Raw genomic sequence first — 17,409 nt, 5'->3', positions numbered from 1 at the left:
CATCAGGATCAACTCGTCGTACTGATGGAATGGCTGATTTCCGGATACTATTTGTGTAAAACAAATTACGCTCGGGAAACAGTACTTCAACGGCCTAGCAATTTTTTTTTCTGGTCTTGCACGAAAACAGGAGAGCGAAAATCAGTTTTAGTCTTCCGCAGGTTGTGTTGCACGTAAACTTGATGATACATAGCCGCATCGTTGTCCTGAGCTTCCGGTAGTAGAATGCAGGACTACTTGTCCTTTTACATGCCCTGCATTATCTTAGGGAAGCGTGGCTGTCTTGTACAACGGAGATTGTGGAGTAGACCTCCGATTCAGACATTTCTGTGGGTTTTAAATGCGATGTTACTCTTTGCGTTCTGTATAATAAATTGGTCTACTACAGATTGTAACGTGATAACTGCGACTGCTAACCAAAATGAAAACGAAAAACGCTATTTCTGCGTCATTCGTAAGATTTTTGCGACTGATGCAGAAGAATGTATTTTTTAATTAATTATGTGTGCTCTACTTCGTTACAAAATGACAACCTATGATTGTCAATGTAATGATAAGTGAATTAAGAAAATCTAGTTAACCATACAGATGCGCAAAGTTGCTGCCATAGGAGTGCTGCAGAATTTACAGTGTTCATCAAGAACAGTGACCAGCAAAGTACTAGGCATGTGTTACTACAGCAGGTAATCACAAAAAGATTTGAAAATGTCCACTGTCTATCTCATTTCACCAATGGAGACGGACCACTGAGTGTCGCCCTACTTTCGAAATGTCATGCTTCTAGTGACTGGTTTCGCAGACGATCATGATGTATGTTCTGAAGTGATGTAAGTTCTGAAGTATCTTATCATGACTCACATTCACATGCGCTACGGAGAACAAGTGTCCCACTAGATAGAAATAAATCTCTCGGGTTTAGTTACGGCGAACTTGTAGAATCCGTAAATGGTTTGCATATACCTTTACATCAGTATTAGTAAAATTCATCAGTCAGTTCGAGCACTTTGATTGAAACGAGTTGGGGGCCTGTAATTCGTAAACCATAAGTATACCTTACACAAGAAACTAAACATAGTTTTTATCCAATGTATTGAATGAGACTTGCAGATTAGGATGTCATAATGTTGCTAAACAACACATCTGCTTGGCTCAACACGTCATCTTATTACAACTCAAAACGAAATACTGGAATTTTCATGCATCATATCAATAACGTGGATACACAGAACATAGTATTCTGAATTGTGAGACCATCTAATTTTTCATCTTCATCACTCAGCGTTTCCGTATCAACTATACGTGACAGAATGCTTTCACAGCAACGGAACTGAAATCTCGAGTAGTTCAGATGAAAATCGAAGCCACCTAACATCTCGGAAGGTAACATTTCAACCTTGTATTTAATCGGAACATGGAATTGTGACAGCACTGTTACTTACTTCGTAAGGTAATACCCGAGACCGCTTCCACTCAGCATGACCTGACTATGCAGCCTAAACGCCATCTGCCTCAAAACTTTTACATTTTAACTGGAGAACTTATACTTTCGTAGCATATATGGAAAAAATGAATTATTTCCGATTTAAATAGGCCCTAGTAACAGAAGGTTAGTAACTAAAACAATTCAGTTCTAAGTCAGTTGCTAGCAGAATTATTTTCTTCCGGGCTTTTGGCGTTGATTTTACCCGCTAAAATTGCTTAGTAAGCCAGAAAGATACTACGTTTCGATGTATTCCTGAGTAAAGCAAGCAGACCAATCGACAACTGTTTCGTTTTGTAGTGACATCGTCTCAAACACATTCATCTACACATATGTAACAGATGATCCGTTAACGCCTATATACTGAACGACCCAAAAGACGAAGACAAAATAAAAACTACTACCAATAGCAAAATGTGGAGAAAGGAAAGAAAAAAGACCTCAACGTGCTGATGAATTCATTGGAGATGGAAATAAAAATCTGACGGGGCTGTTTAAAAAATATCCCATAGTTTGAGTTAATTGACTACAGAATCCTAAATCTGGATGGGCCAACTGGGATTTGAACCTCAATCCTACTTAGTGCGCTGGATCTTTGGCTTTGCACCACATCACCACGAAGCAAGGCGTCGTTCTCGCTTATATGCCCTGAAAGACATAGGATTTTTCTTTAGTGACTTTTTCACCAGAGACTGACGCTTTAGAAGTCTGGAGCTACTTTTCACCATTATTCAGATATATTTGCTGGATGATAAATAAATGAAAATAATGACAATAATGTGGACAGGGAGGTATCCTTTCCTATTAACGGAAATCTAAATTCATACGGTACTGAAGTATTAACTGTGTTCCTCTCTATTTCTGAGATAACCGCGTCACTCTACTGATAATATTCTTAGAACTACTATCAGATTACCACGTATGCTCTCATCCGACTCTGCCCTTCGTTAAAGTCACTGGAGTGAGTGGCTTGCCCTATTCTCAGCACAAGATATCCATCGTGAGAGTTTTTTGTAATCTTGGTATCTGTTACCAATATTTCATATGTTTTTTTCTGACACACTGCAAGAAGAAAGAAAAGATCAGACTAAAGTTTTAAGAGTAATATTTTTGAGGCTACATGAAATCGGCACAAGCAAAATTACCAAAGTTCTGTAGCGTAACGTAATGAAGAAATTATCCATTTCAAGAATTCAATCATCGATATCTGTCTCGTATGCGCTGTTACTTATAGCACATCAAGTAAAACTTCTCTTGATATTGCAACGTCCTGGTGTCCTGCTCCAATAGTTGACAGAATTACAGCACACTACAATAGCGGCGTTACCATAGAAAGTAGCTACCGTTTCCATATAACGGAATTATTTAATTTAGGCCTTGTAAGATTTGACGCACTGTTTTAAATGGCGTTTTTAGGTAGTCAGTAACACGTTGTAACTTGATGAGAGCAGCGCTCTTTAGTGAGGTACATTCGGCGCAACACTTACTACTTCTTAACTGTAGTCATTTCACTCAGATTCGCTCGTTAAAGCAGAATAATAAAGAGGTACTTCCTGCAACTGTGATATGAATGTTGTGTAATGAAACCAGAAAACTTTCAATAAATTGTCTTTCGCTAGACAACAAGATAGACTGCAGCACACACACATACTCTAGTCGGACTCCCGCTCCTCGCTTTTATTGCAAAAGGCCTTTAGCTTGCATACTAAACATGCAAAACATACGAAAGAGTATAACATAAATACCTATCTCCAGAGAATCTAAAAAAAATCAAAGAGCCCAATAGGTCATGGCAGTTTGGGATCCGAAATGTTATGCTGACCAAATTGTATTTTGATATTGCAGCACAATGGCAGTAAGCTAGAAAATGGTTCAAATGGCTCTGAGCACTATGGGACTAAACTGCTGTGGTCATCAGTCCCCTAGAACTTAGAACTACTTAAACCTAACTAACCTAAGGACATCACACACAACCATGCCCGAAGCAGGATTCGAACCTGCGACCGTAGCAGCAGCGCGGCTCCGGACTGGAGCGCCTAGAACCGCACAGCCACCGCGGCCGGCTCGGCAGTAAGCTTGGATATAAGGCAGTCGCAAAGAGCTGAATATCACAAACCCTGCGTGACTAACGACGATCTACAATTAAACAATTCGTACCTGGCGCTTGTAATATAGTGATGTGCTTGAACTGGGCACCAACGCTCAGAGCGGTTGGTTGGTGGGTCGATGTGGGGGAGGGGACCAAACAGCGAAGTCATCGGTCCCATCGGATTAGGGAAGGATGAAGAAGGAAGTGGACCGTATCCTTTCAAAGGAACCAGCGCGTTATTTGCCTGGAGCGATTTAGGGAAATCAGTGAAAAGCTAAAGCAGGATGGCCGGACGCAGGTTGAAACCGTCGTCCTCCTGAATGCGAGTCCAGTGTGCTAACCACTGCGCCACCTCGTTCGGTCAGAGCGGCGACGCGCAGTCGCTGAGCAGCACCTGTGCGTTTACACAACGCTTTTTGGAAAGCGGCAGCGTGCAGTTTGTTTGTGTTTCCAGAGTGAAACGGATCGTAGTCCACCGGCTGTGGTGAAACAAAGCGAATGCGTGTGATGCTATCTGTGGCTAATCCACGGAGTCGCTCCACACTCGTAGTTCACACCATACGAAACTAAAAGGCAGGTCGCTGTACTCCCACCTAACGAGTTCCTTACAAGAACTGGACTCAGAGAGCCCGAAGACTGTCGCGGGCCCGCTGACCTACAATGAAGAGATGACGGAAGGCAACTTTCACCGCCCACAGATCGACGGTCAGGTCGGATATCTAACACCTGCCCTCGCAACGTCCTGTCGGTCCCTTCGAGTCGAAATGCACAGGCGCTGTACAAAAATATGGAAACGACAAAACAAAACACATTACCGTGCATAATACGGTGTAGGAAAACCTTTGGCATTCGAAACAGCTTCCAATCGCCTCGTAATGTATAAATACTTGTCTTGAATGTTTTTCAAGGGAATCTTATACAGATATTCCTGCAAGTTAGTGGCAAGATCAGGTAACGATGATGGAGGTGGATAACGATCACACACCCTTCTCGACCACAAAGGCTCAATAATATTGACTGGGGCGGCCACGTGAGATGCAACACTTCATGCTCGTGCTTACAAAAACCAGTCCTGGACGATGCGAGCGGTATGAACAGGGACCCTGTTGTCTTGGAACACAACATAACCATTGGGGTGCAAACATTAGACCATGGGATGGACCTGGTCAGCCGTAATGGTCATATAATCCTTGGCAGTAGCGCCACCTTGCAGTGTATCGGTGGGTCCCATGCAATACACGGCATGGCTGCCCAAATTATGATCGAACCCCAACATTTTTCACTCTAGAGACGAAATCCCGGCCACAAAAAATATGAAAGAAGACTCACACGACCAAATCACTTTCTTCCATTGCTTCAAATTTCGGACATTTATACCGTTAATATATGCTTTTGCTACTATTCCCAGCATATGGAGCTCTCTTTGTGTTGTTTTGCTGCTGACTGGGTTCGCGAGTGTGACAGTTCAGTTCTGCAGTGACATTTACAGCTTTTGTCCTCTATTTTTCGTCAGAATCCTCTTCAATGACCGCGCATCGTGATCATTCAACACACACTTGCGTCCACATTGTGACTTAGCGGATGGTTTTTAACCTCTTTCCCTGTGAGACGCCCTGCTAATCCCGCAGGACAGGACAGACAGTTTAAATTGTGGAAAGGGGCCAAAATAAGGGCTGGCAGTTACACTCAAACATACAACTTTATTATTTGATCAAATATTACAAGATCCCAAAAAGAACTTTTAAAAAAAAAAAAAAAAAAAAAAAAAAAAGCCTTAATCCTTGGGACTTAATTGCCGGCTGAAAGCAATTTTAATTTAAAAACGGCTGGACGCCAATAACTTAAAAGGCAATCATAATCATAAATTTAACAGGCAAGCCATATTTTCAAACAGTTCTTTAGTTAGGCTGAAGTAAACAAGTTAAATTCAAATCGGATGAAGGCCTAACACTCAAAATTCCATAACATTAATTTTTCTTTAAATACCAAAGGCCTTATGTGAAACATTTCTTAATTTAGGCTGAAGGCCTTAAGAGCAAAATAACTCAAACTCAATATCGGCTGAAGGCCCAAGACTTAAAAATTCAACAACATTAAAATTTTTAAAATGCCAAAGAGCTTACGCGAAACATTACTTTAAACTAGGCTGAAGGCCTTAATTGAAAATTAACAAAATGAGGCGGCAGTATGGTAAAAACAGGGTGTTAAATAAGAGATGGCACGAACACGAGCCACGCACTGCTCACCCTGTACACGGTATGAATCCTGCGATACAGCGCCTCTTGAAGCACCAAACACCGCGGCTGCCTTGATTACGGAAAGACCCACAACACTAACACCGCAATTTTTTCCACTTTCGCATTCACTTAGCTCCGATATAATGTACTCACAACTACAGAGAACACTGTTCTGACCACGACTGATACAAGCAACGTATTGACGTTCGTGGTTCAAATGCAGTAGTGCAGTCCTGGACGAGATCGTGAGTGCACTCTTGGTTTTAATCTGTCGTGGACGGCGAGGTAATTGGTCACTCATCAGTCCTCTTTTTGATATATTAGGTACGCCAAGATCGGTGTCGAGAGTAAAAACATAATAAAAAGCTGGTAAGTGTAGAACAAATTCTCCACATATCAAGAAACACTTGAGCGAGATTACAAACGAAAGCACACTGGATAAACATTAGGAGACATCACGCTCACGGCCCCAGTTCAACGAGTAAGAAGGCCCGCAAGTTTCTACGGGTAAGTCATACCCAGCCACAAAGTGATGATTAGGTTTTATGGGGCTACCAAATTGCAGGGGCGCTAAGTATTACGTTTCACCAGATGTTCCAAATAGAAAGTGAAATGTGTATGAATTTCTAAGGGGACTAAACTGCTGAGGTCATCGGTCCCTAGACTTACACACTACTTAATCTAACTTAAACTAACTTGTGCTAAGAACAACACACACACCCATGCCCGAGGGAGGACTCGAACCTCGGGCGGAGGGGACCGCGTAGTCTGTACATGACGCCTCAAACCACGCGGCCACTCCGCGCGGCTGTACCAAATAGTCTCACACGTTTTACATGAGTTTACTATCGCGTGATTTACAGCGCATTTGAGGTGCTATTGTGCTCCTTTGTGTTTGACGAACCAAGCGTGCGCGAGCAGTCCCGTGATCACTGTTTCCGCGCGGTTAGAGGCGCCATGCACGAATTGCGCGGCCCCTCCCGACGGAGGTTCGAGTCCTCCCTCGGGTATGGCTGTGTATGTTGTCCTTAGCGTAACTTGGTTTAAGTAGTTTGTAAGTCTAGGGACCGATGATCTAAGCAGTTTGGTCCCTTAGTAATTCACACACATTTGAACATTTCATCTCTGTTGTTGTCACCCTGGAAGGAGAGTCCACAGCATACTCACCACGAAAATGTAGAAGGAAAGGCAGTAAATGGCCATTGATAATGTTGAAATAAGCATCCTGGTTCATGTTCCGATAACCTGAATTTCTGGGGCCAAACATCACAGACCCACCTCCTGCGTGGACTACACCCTGCACTGACTGTGAGTTGAACGCCTCATTGGGCTGCTGGTGCATTCGACAACTTGAATCATATGCAAAGAGGCAAAATCGTCACTCTGATGATCATACTAGATGCCTGCACTCAGTTACGGTCCAGTTTCTGTGTTATTTGGCCAACTGAAAAAATGCAGCTTCATGTGGCGCTGCGAGCAATGGCCTTCTGCGCAGAAGCCGCATCTAAATGTCCACTGCATGCAGTGACCTTCTTAATGTTCGCTCGCTAACTGCGAGCAATTAAGATGCACCTGCACTCACTGATAATAGAAACTGCTGGAAGGTCTTAAAACGACTGTCATTTACAAGGCGTTACAGTCGTCTCCAGTTCCTGTCAGTTAGGATCTTTTCACGTCCATTGTACTCATGTCGTGTTGCATGACCACGAATGCTACACTAATCCTTGTGAACACTCTGGACATTGAAATGACAACAAAAGTATACGGTCAGAGGAGAGTCCGAACACGATAGCCAGTGCCAACTGTTCTGTCTCGCCTCGTGGTCGAATCACGTTACTGTGATCATTGCATACAACGACTAACATATATAAAAATTATGGGAGACCTCCTAATATCGTGTCAGACTTCCTTTTTTCCCTGCCTAATGCAGCAACTCGACGTGCCATGGACCCAATAACCCATTTCAAGTCCCCTGCAAAAATACTGAGCCATGTTGCCCCTAAAGCAGTCCGTAATTAGGAAAATGTTGTCGGTGCAGAAGTTTTTGCACGAACTAACCTCTCGATTATGACCGATAAATATTCCATGGGATTCATGTTGGGCAATCTGGTTGATCAAATCATTCCCTCAAATTGTCGAGAAAGTTCTCCAAATCAAGTGCAAACAAATGTAGATCTATGACATGGCACATCCAGAAAAATGCCATCGTTGTTTGGCAACATGAAATCAATGAATGGCTGGAAAGGGTTTCCAAGTAGCCGAATATAACCATTCCCAGTCAATGATCGGTTCAGAACACACCACACCATTGTGGAGCCACCAACAGCTTGTTGACAACTTGAGTCCATGGTTTCACTGGGTCAGAGCCACGCTCGAAACCTACCATCAGCTCTTACGAACTGAAATCGGTACTTATCTGACCAACCCACGGTCTTCCAGTCGTCTAGGGCCCAACTGATATGGTCACGAGCCCGTGACAGATTCAGGAGAAGCATCGCTGCCAGCAAAGGCAATCGCGTCGGACATCTGCTGCCACAGCCCATTAGCGTCAAGCATCGCTGCACTGGCCTAACGTATAAGTTCGTCGTACGTCCCACATTCATTTCTGCGGTTATTGCACGCAGTGTTGCTTCTCTGTTAGCACTGACACCTCTGCATAAACGTTGCTGCTCTCGGTCGTTAAGTGAAGGACAACGGTCACTGTGTTGCACAGGGTGATAGGGTGAGAGTAAATTCTCGGTACGCTCTTGACACTCTCGATCTCGGAATACTGAATTCCCTATCGATATCCGAAATGGAATGTTTCATGGCTCTAGCTCCAACTACCATTCCGAGTTAAAATTCTGATTCCCGTCGTGCGGCCGTAATCAGGCCGGAAGCCTTTTCACTTGAATCACAGGAGTACAAAAGACAGGTCCGCCAATGCACTGTCCTTTTTATGCGTTGTTTACGTGATACTACCGACATTTGTATATGTGCAATCGCTATCCGATGACTTTTGTCGCCTCAGAGTAGGTACCACTTTACTGCACCTACGGCGTTCCAAAGCGACCAGGTGAACGACTTAGTGGCCGTGCGGTTACAGGCGCTGCGGTCTGGAACCGAGCGACCGGTACGGTCGCAGGTTCGAATCCTGTGTGTGTGATGTCCTTAGGTTAGTTAGGTTTAATTAGTTCTAAGTTCTAGGCGACTGATGACCTCCGATGTTAAGTCGCATAGTGCTCAGAGCCATTTGAACCATTTTTTGAACGACTTACGTTTTGTCTGGTGAGCTCCTTCCTCTTGTTCTTGTTCTTCTTCCCACTTGCCTTTTGTGTTACTGTACGAGGTCGGTATTGTTATATCAGTTCTGACAACATTGGTGGCAGATGGTGGCCGGACGCCTTTTCTGACGCTACTACTCCGCCGGGCCGGAATTTGCGCACCCTATCTATTTGCGTCTAGAGTAAATCCCATGTTCAAGTGTGAGAACGTTTATTAAATATTTGCGTAGCGTGTATCCAAGGCGGAGCGTCAGGAACATCCAGGAATTTATTTGGCTGGATGAGGAAATCCGTCTGAAAACCGCATCCAGGCTCACCAGCTCTCGCAAGCGGGGCATTAACCCCTCGGCTATCGAAGATCTTAAATGAGATAAACGGTAAAAACTTCTTGCACACTGTGCCCAGTCAGTTAGGCTGCTAAAGCCGGCGTTCCCGGCTCGCGAGTTCGTCGACCGCTCGCGGCAGGAACGAACGCTTGCGACACGGACCGGCGAAACCGATCAGCCGCGGCCCGGGCAGTCGGAGCGCCGGCTCGCCGGGACGAGTCGTGTGAAAGGCCGGCCCGCCTGCAGACAGCCAGTGAAAGCCCCGCGAGAAGAGCACGCCGGATGGATGACACGGGGACCGCCGCCACACTCGTTGGCCCAATTAATGCGGATTCTTACCGCTTGCCCGTTACGAAATACATACCAGCAGGCGCCACGGCGTCACGGGCGAGTTTAGCATATCCATTACAGCCGTCTTACAGTTCTGCATTACAGCTCTTCACTCCCATTCCCCAACTACACCGATCCTCAAGCCACTATGGAAGGAAACAACGAACAGTAGTTCCTGCACTTGACTCCGGTAGGAGAGAGTGCGAACGTAATCTGAGGTGACAAAAGTCACTGGACTGTAAAACGGAAGCGACAGTAAAACAGAAGTGATTTAAGACGTTCCCGATGGTAGTGTTATAGGCCCTTTGCAGTTTCTTACCTACATAAACAAATTGGAAATTGGGAGACAATCTGAGAAGCCGTCTTCGGTTGTTTGCAGATGACGCTGTCGTTTATCGACTAGTAAAGTCATCAGAAGATCAAAACAAACTGCAAAACGATTTAGAAAAAATATCTGAATGGTGCGAAAAGTGGCAGTTGCCCCTAAATAACGAAAAGTGTGAGGTCATCCATATGGGTGCTAAAAGGAACTCGGTTACACGCTAAGTCAATCTAATCTAAAAGCCGTAAATTCAACTAAATACCTAGGTATTACAATTACGAACAACCTAAATTGGAAAGAACACATAGAAAATGTTGTGGGGAAGGCTAACCAAAGGCTGCGTTTTATTTGCAGAGCACTTAGAAAACGTAACAGATCTACTAAGGAGAATGTCTACACTACGCTTGTCCGTCCTCGTTTAGAATACTGCTGCGCGGTGTGGGATCCTTACCAGATAGGACTGACGGTGTACATCGAAAAAGTTCAAAGAAAGGCAGCACGTTTTGTATTATCGCGAAATATGGAAAAGAGTGCCTCAGAAATGATACAGGATTTGCACTGGACATCATTAAAAGGAAGGCGTTTTTCGTTGCGACGGAATCTTCTCACGAAATTCCAATCACCAACTTCCCCCTCCGAATGCGAAAATATGTTGTTGACACCGACCTACATAGGGAGGAACGATCATCACGATATAATAAGGGAAATCTGAGCTCGTATGGAAAGATATAGGTGTTCATTCTTTCCGCGCGCTCTACGAGATTGGAATAATAGAGAATTGTGAAGGTGGTTCGATGAACCCTCTGCCAGGCACTTAAATGTGATTTGCAGAGTATCCATGTAGATGTGGATGTAGTTAGCTAGCAATATGCACATATCCAGATGGCGGCAGTATTGCGTACACAAGGCATAAAAGAGCAGTGCGTTGGCGAAGCTGTCATTTTTCCGCAGGTGATTCGTCCGAAAAGGTTTCCCACCTGATTATGGCCGCACGGCGGGAAATAACAGCCTTTGACAGCGGAATAGTAGTTGCAGCTAACGCATGGTATATTCCATTACGGAAATCGTCCGGGAATTTAGTATTCCGAGATTCACAGTGTCAAGTGTATGCCAAGAACACGAAATTTCAGGCAATACCTCTAAACACGGACAACGCAGTGGCTGACAACCGAGAGCAGTGTCGTTTGCGTAGAGTTGTCAGTACTAACAGACAAGCAACACTGCGAAAATAACCACAGAAATCAATGTGGGAAGGGCGACGAACTTATCCGTCAGGACACTCCACCAAAGTCTGGCGTTCATGAGCTATGCCAGCAGACGATCGACGCGAGTGCCTTTGCTAACAGCACGACATCACATGCAACGCCTCCCCTGGGCTCGTGACCTTATCGGTTAGACACATGGAAAACTGTGACTTGGTCAGATCAGTCCCGGTTTCAGGTGGTAAGAGCTGATGGTACGGTTCGAGTGTGGACTCCACGAAGCCACGGACTCTAGTTGTCAACAAGACGCTATCCAAGCTCGTGGTGGCTCCATAATGGTGTGGGCTGTGTTTAGGTGTCCACTGCGCCACTGCCTTGTCCACAGTGGGAGCTAATTTTGAATTCCCTAACGAAATGCAACGCCCCAACGTTTTCACACGAATCATCTGAGTCTAAATGACAGCCCGGACAATCGGACAATGCACCACGCTGTGTACGCGATACTGCCATCATCGGTATATGTGCACATCACTACCCCGTGACTATGGTCACCTCAGTATAAGAATAACCTCTGACTTTTGCAGATGATGTATTACTCTAATGAAGTAACATCTTCAAGAAGCTGCGCAAATATTCCATATTCCATTTCAGAGTGGTATAAACATTGGTAATTTGTTTTAAATTTTCACAAAAGTAAAATTTTGCGCTTCACAAAACGCAAAAATGTAATATTCTGCAACTACATATCACTGAGTCACAACTGGAATCAGTCAACTCATACAAACATTGAATGTAGCAATTACTGGCAATACGAAATGCAAGGCTCATAAAGGCTCAGTCATAGGGAAGATTGTGGCCTTGTTCGGTTCATTGGAAGGATAATCGAAAAGTGCAGCCATTACACGAAAGAGATTCCTTACTAAATTCGCATGTCGCCCATAACAAATTAGACTGGAATCTGCTACAGGACGTATATAATCAAAGGCGGGACGAATACTCTGACTTTGGTTAGCTAAAGATATAGTGTTGCTGAAATGCTCGAAAACAAGGACTAGCACGCACTTGAAGATAGACACCGGCGATTTCGTGAAAGCCTAAATATTGAGTTTCAAGAACCAGTATTGTGTGCAAAATATGTAAACATAATCTGTAGTAGGCTGTTCAAATGGTTGAAATGGCTCTGAGCACTATGGGACTCAACATCTTAGGTCATATGTCCCCTAGAACTTAGAACTACTTAAACCTAACTAACCTAAGGACATCACACACACCCATGCCCGAGGCAGGATTCGAACCTGCGACCGTAGCAATCCCGCGGTTCCGGACTGCAGCGCCAGAACCGCACGGCCACCGCGGCCGGCTAGTAGGCTGTAATGTGATGTTTATTTAATAGTGGGATTTGCTAATTTCAGCTAACCGTCATTGTCAACCACATTTGTAACATCTGTATTTCATGTCATTTTTAAGTCATTCTTAATTACAAGTAAAAAGTAGCCATATTTCGTCATTTTACGAAAGGATCCACGCTACAACGACACCTTTTAAGATCGATTAAATAAACAGCCAACTACAGACCATGTTTACGTTCATTAAGCACCTGGAGTCTGTGGATCCCCACAAATACAAAATTTTAACATCAGACTAATTACAGTGCCCACAGAGAAATTTGAGCATACTTCCCGAGCATCACACGAATGGAACGGTAATACACGTTAATACGCATTTATGACAGGAAGTACCCTCGAGCATACTCTTCAGTGGTTTCATGAGTATGGAAGTAGATGTCGATCCGGCGTCAATAAGGGTTTTAGTTGTCGCATCAAGAACACATTCAATGTGATTGCCTTAGCTATGGCTTCGATCAAGTGACTTGGGAATTTTTTGGCCATGAGGTCAATGACTAAAGCTGTGTAATTGGTCTCGAACTAAGAAGAAACAGATTGCTCCAAATTACGAGTATTTTTCTCTCAGTGACCTCACAATGCTCTCCACATACAAAACTCGAGAACATTCCAATCACTGAAAAGTTTATTACATTTGGAGACTAACGTCAAATTATATCTTTCACGTAATAGATATCTCTAGAGATAGCTTCTAAATAACGTTAATTTTGATAATTCGCAATGATACGATTATACGTAATAAAAATAAGAAGAATTCAAATCACCAGAATAGAAGAATATAATTTAACAACATTTATAATGGGCAATAGGCCTGTGATAATTCAACTACAAAAGTATCATATACTCTCCACACATTAAAATGTACAATAATGCGTGGCAGCAAAGTACAAAAAAAAAGAAAAGAAAAAAAGTTATTTACTCAAATACTCCGACTGTGAGATGAAGTCTTAACAGAGCCTCATCATGATTTCATGGTTATGAAACATGTGCAAAAGAAGAAGAAAATAACTTGAAAACATCACCAATAATTCGGGCAAAATAGAATTCGAACAGACTGATTTACGAGAATGTTGATCAAGACAAGAAAATATGCTACGTGAAAAGCTTCTTGTACGACTACTTCCTTGTCATTAATATAATCATAAATGGTTACGTGAGATGATGTACAAAACTTAATAACTACCACACATGTTTGAATGATGAACTTGGTGAAATGCCTGTACCCCGATCCTCCAGGCAAACTAATCACATACTTTATAACATTATCGCAAATTCATTTTGATGGTGTTAATTAATTCACATTCCCCTCTTCGCCATCGCAAACACAACGATCATCAACACCTAATTACTCCCTCACGTATCGATCTATCATGCTATTTAAATCTTGATCCTTCTAAACACGTTTTACGTTTCAAAATGGTTCAAATGGCTCTGAGCACTATGGGACTTAACATCTGTGGTCATCAGTCCCCTAGATCTTAGAACTACTTAAGCCTAACTAACCTAAGGACATCACACACATCCATGCCCGAGGGAGGATTCGAACCTGCGACCGTAGCAGGCGCGCGGTTCCGGACTGAGCGCCTAGAAACGCTAGACCACCGCGGCCGGCGTTTTACGTTTCCGTAGGCTGTTCTTTGCTCTCATTCTAAGAACAAAGACATAACCGAACAGTACGATTAATGGCAGCATGTTTATTGGGTAGAACGTGTAATTATATATAAATTCTGTGCTATTATAAGGTGAGATAACTGTAACCATAATAAACAACTTCCCTCCTGATATTTTAGTACTATTCAGACATTGACTTTTCCTAGGATGTGCAGTGAAGTAGAAGGAATAGGTCTCACGCGTTAGGGTTCTCCGACATCTAAATTCCAGGACAGTATTATTTTGAAACAGACCGTTAGATCATACCTTTATACCGCGGAATTTCAAAGACAAAGCTTGTGACACACATCCAATCACCTCAAGGCACTCCTTCCTGTTGGCCGCAGCTAGCACCTGGCCGTTGCACAGAGTCCAGAACCCGTTCTTGCTGTTCAACACACGCACGCTCCTAATCGATAATAGCAGTGACGAGAAGTCGCGGTTAAGGAACACGATCAGTGCTGCCATTAAGGTAATTTCGAAAGCATGATGTTTTATTGCGCTTATCGCTCAAGTTATTCGATCTGGCCATTCAGAGAAAGCACGTGATTAGTTAAGTTCTGTCTCCGGTCGGATGCCCCAGTCTGGTAGCTATTACGGTCGCTCCATCTGCAGGTGAAACATGCAACTCGCCTGAAAGTTGAGAAAAAAGTTCCTCTTTCGGCCGTTGCCAGAGTATTCGGTTCTTGAAGAGTCTAGAGAGTACCGTTTAGTGAGAATATAGCTTGCGTGCTCCCACTCTTCTACATCGCACAAACGGACTACGTCATTATAACGGTCCACACTACTTCTCCCGCTAGTATTGCAAAAAAGCTACAGACCCATTTGTTTGAATCTGGCTCTCTCTATCTCTGTACATAGCACGTAAAGCATTACCTTCCTCGACATTTCTCAGTGAACGTGTATTGCATATGTGTTAACAAGCCATCCGTTCCGTAGTTTTGTGCTGATTCGCTTCTACCCCGAGAAATATTAAGCACGAATCTGTCGTTCTCTAACCGAGTTAGATCGACGCCTGTACGGAGGGACAGCTGCTCAAATACCAATCAGGTCATCTAGATTTAGATTTTCTGTCTTTTCCCTTAAGCGCTTAAGGCGAATGCGGGGGTGGTTCCTTCGAATGGACATTAACGACTTCCTTGCCTACCGTTTCACAAGCAGAGCTCGTGCTTCGTCTCTAATGGTTCAAATGGCTCTGAGCACTATGGGACTTAACATCTTAGGTCATCAGTCCCCTAGAACTTAGAACTACTTAAACCTAACTAACCTAAGGACATCACACACATCCATGCCCGAGGCAGGATTCGAACCTGCGACCGTAGCAGTCCCGCGGTTCCGGACCGGAGCGCCTAGAACCGCATGACGACCGCGGCCGGCTCGTCTCTAATGATTTCGTCGTCGACGCTACGCTAGGCCCTAATACTCTTTCCTTGTTTTGCGTTTCCTAGCTTGTCATGTTCAGCCCATTAGTGAAGGAGCATTTAGAACTACTCCCCTAACGGTTGTTGGCTACAGCGATTTGGAGCGAGTCCGCGCCAATTGTCAGAGCGCTTGTGTTGTAAAGTGAAAGGCTCTAGAGCAAGGCTGAAGCCTGAAAAGAAGAAGAAAAAAAAATAGGAAAGAGCTTTCGGAGCGAAGATGACGCCACTTGTCGTGTGACCATGGAAGCCGCTGGGGAAAGGAACGGAAAGGACCTACAAATTCATTCGCAAATTGTTGTACAAGACCCGTTCATCGCAATCATCTCTAAAACTCAAAACATGTTTTGTCACATGTTCTAAAGTCTGCTGTGGCTATCTACAATCTAAATAAGAGAAATATATACATTACTTTTTCTGCCGAAATACGCATTAAGCCGCATACAATATTGGTGTTTCCCATAAAAGAAGAGGAAGAGTTATTCTCAACTTATTCTTCTGCCGCACTTAAGAGACTTCAGGAAGGCAGATCTAAAGTGAAATAGAAGTAACTGGAAGGTAGGAGACGAGATAACGGTGTAAGTAGAGCCGTAAGGAGCGCTAGTGAGTTGTGCTTGGGTAGCTCAGTCGGTAGAGCACTTACCCGTGAAAAGCAAAGGCCCCCAGTTTGTGTGTCGGTCCGGCACAAAGTTTTAACCTGGCAGGAAGATTCAAAATTTAATTTTTTTTCTTCTAGCAGCCAACAAATGGTATACACATAATAGAGTTTGCCTCCAGTAGCTGTTGATGGTACTCGCTAAACACTAGGAGCAACTAACAACACCATATATGAACTCCTCAGCCCGAAAATCTTAACGGCTCGTCAGCCATCTATTTGCTCAGCGGGTCAATAAAATTTGAAAACATGTTTCAATGATTCATTTAAATAGTTTTCCTATTCCAAGCACAACAGTGCGCTACTGCCATCTGGGACAATGATTTCATTATGCCAGAAGATTGTCTTACAACAGCCAAAAACCATTACATTAATAATTTTTATTATTTCCTACTGGTTTAAATCAATATTGTTGGTAAATATTAAATATCAATTTAACAAGATTGTATTATTCAAAAATGGTTCAAATGGCTCTAAGCACTATGGGACTTGACGTCTGACGTCATCAGTCCCCTAGACTTAGAACTACTTAAACTTAACTAACACGAGGACATCACACACATCCATGCCCGAGGCAGGATTCGAACCTGCGACCGTAGCGGCAGCGCGGCTACAGACTCAAGCGCCTAGAACCGCTGGGCCACACCGGCCGGCTGTCCATGATTACGTATACATGTTATTGATAAATATATCTGCGGGTAATTAGTGTCTAAAGTGAGAGGCCGTCTAGATACGTATTGTGCTATCGCCTGTATTGTATTTCGTAATGTTCGCCGTATCGTGCTGCGTAGCTTCATCCACCCTATGGACCCTGTCATCTTGCTTGCATACTGACTTGCCTACTCAATGGCCGTGTGTGTAGATACTCTTCGTGTGTTGCTTTCGAAATTTTGTCTGCTAGTGTTTTTAACTGTGGGCATTCTATTTAATTTCTTAGGGCGTCGTCTAACTGGCTCTGAGCACAATGTGACTTAAGAGCTGAGGTCATCAGTCCCCTAGAACTTAGAACTACTTAAACATAACTAACCTAAGGA

The 17,409-nt window shown here is 43.6% G+C and overlaps 1 protein-coding gene across 1 annotated transcript in view; it reads right to left on the bottom strand.

The window, feature by feature from the left end:
- LOC124776702 (espin-like) overlaps positions 1-17,409 on the bottom strand; it is a 485,149-nt gene that overhangs the window by 237,514 nt on the left and 230,226 nt on the right. The gene's annotated exons all lie outside the window — the stretch shown is intronic.

Source organism: Schistocerca piceifrons, chromosome 2, assembly GCF_021461385.2.
Source record: "Schistocerca piceifrons isolate TAMUIC-IGC-003096 chromosome 2, iqSchPice1.1, whole genome shotgun sequence".
Lineage (NCBI taxonomy): Eukaryota > Metazoa > Arthropoda > Insecta > Orthoptera > Acrididae > Schistocerca > Schistocerca piceifrons.
Note: the sequence above shows the minus strand (reverse complement) of the source record. Positions and strands in the feature narration are given on the sequence as shown.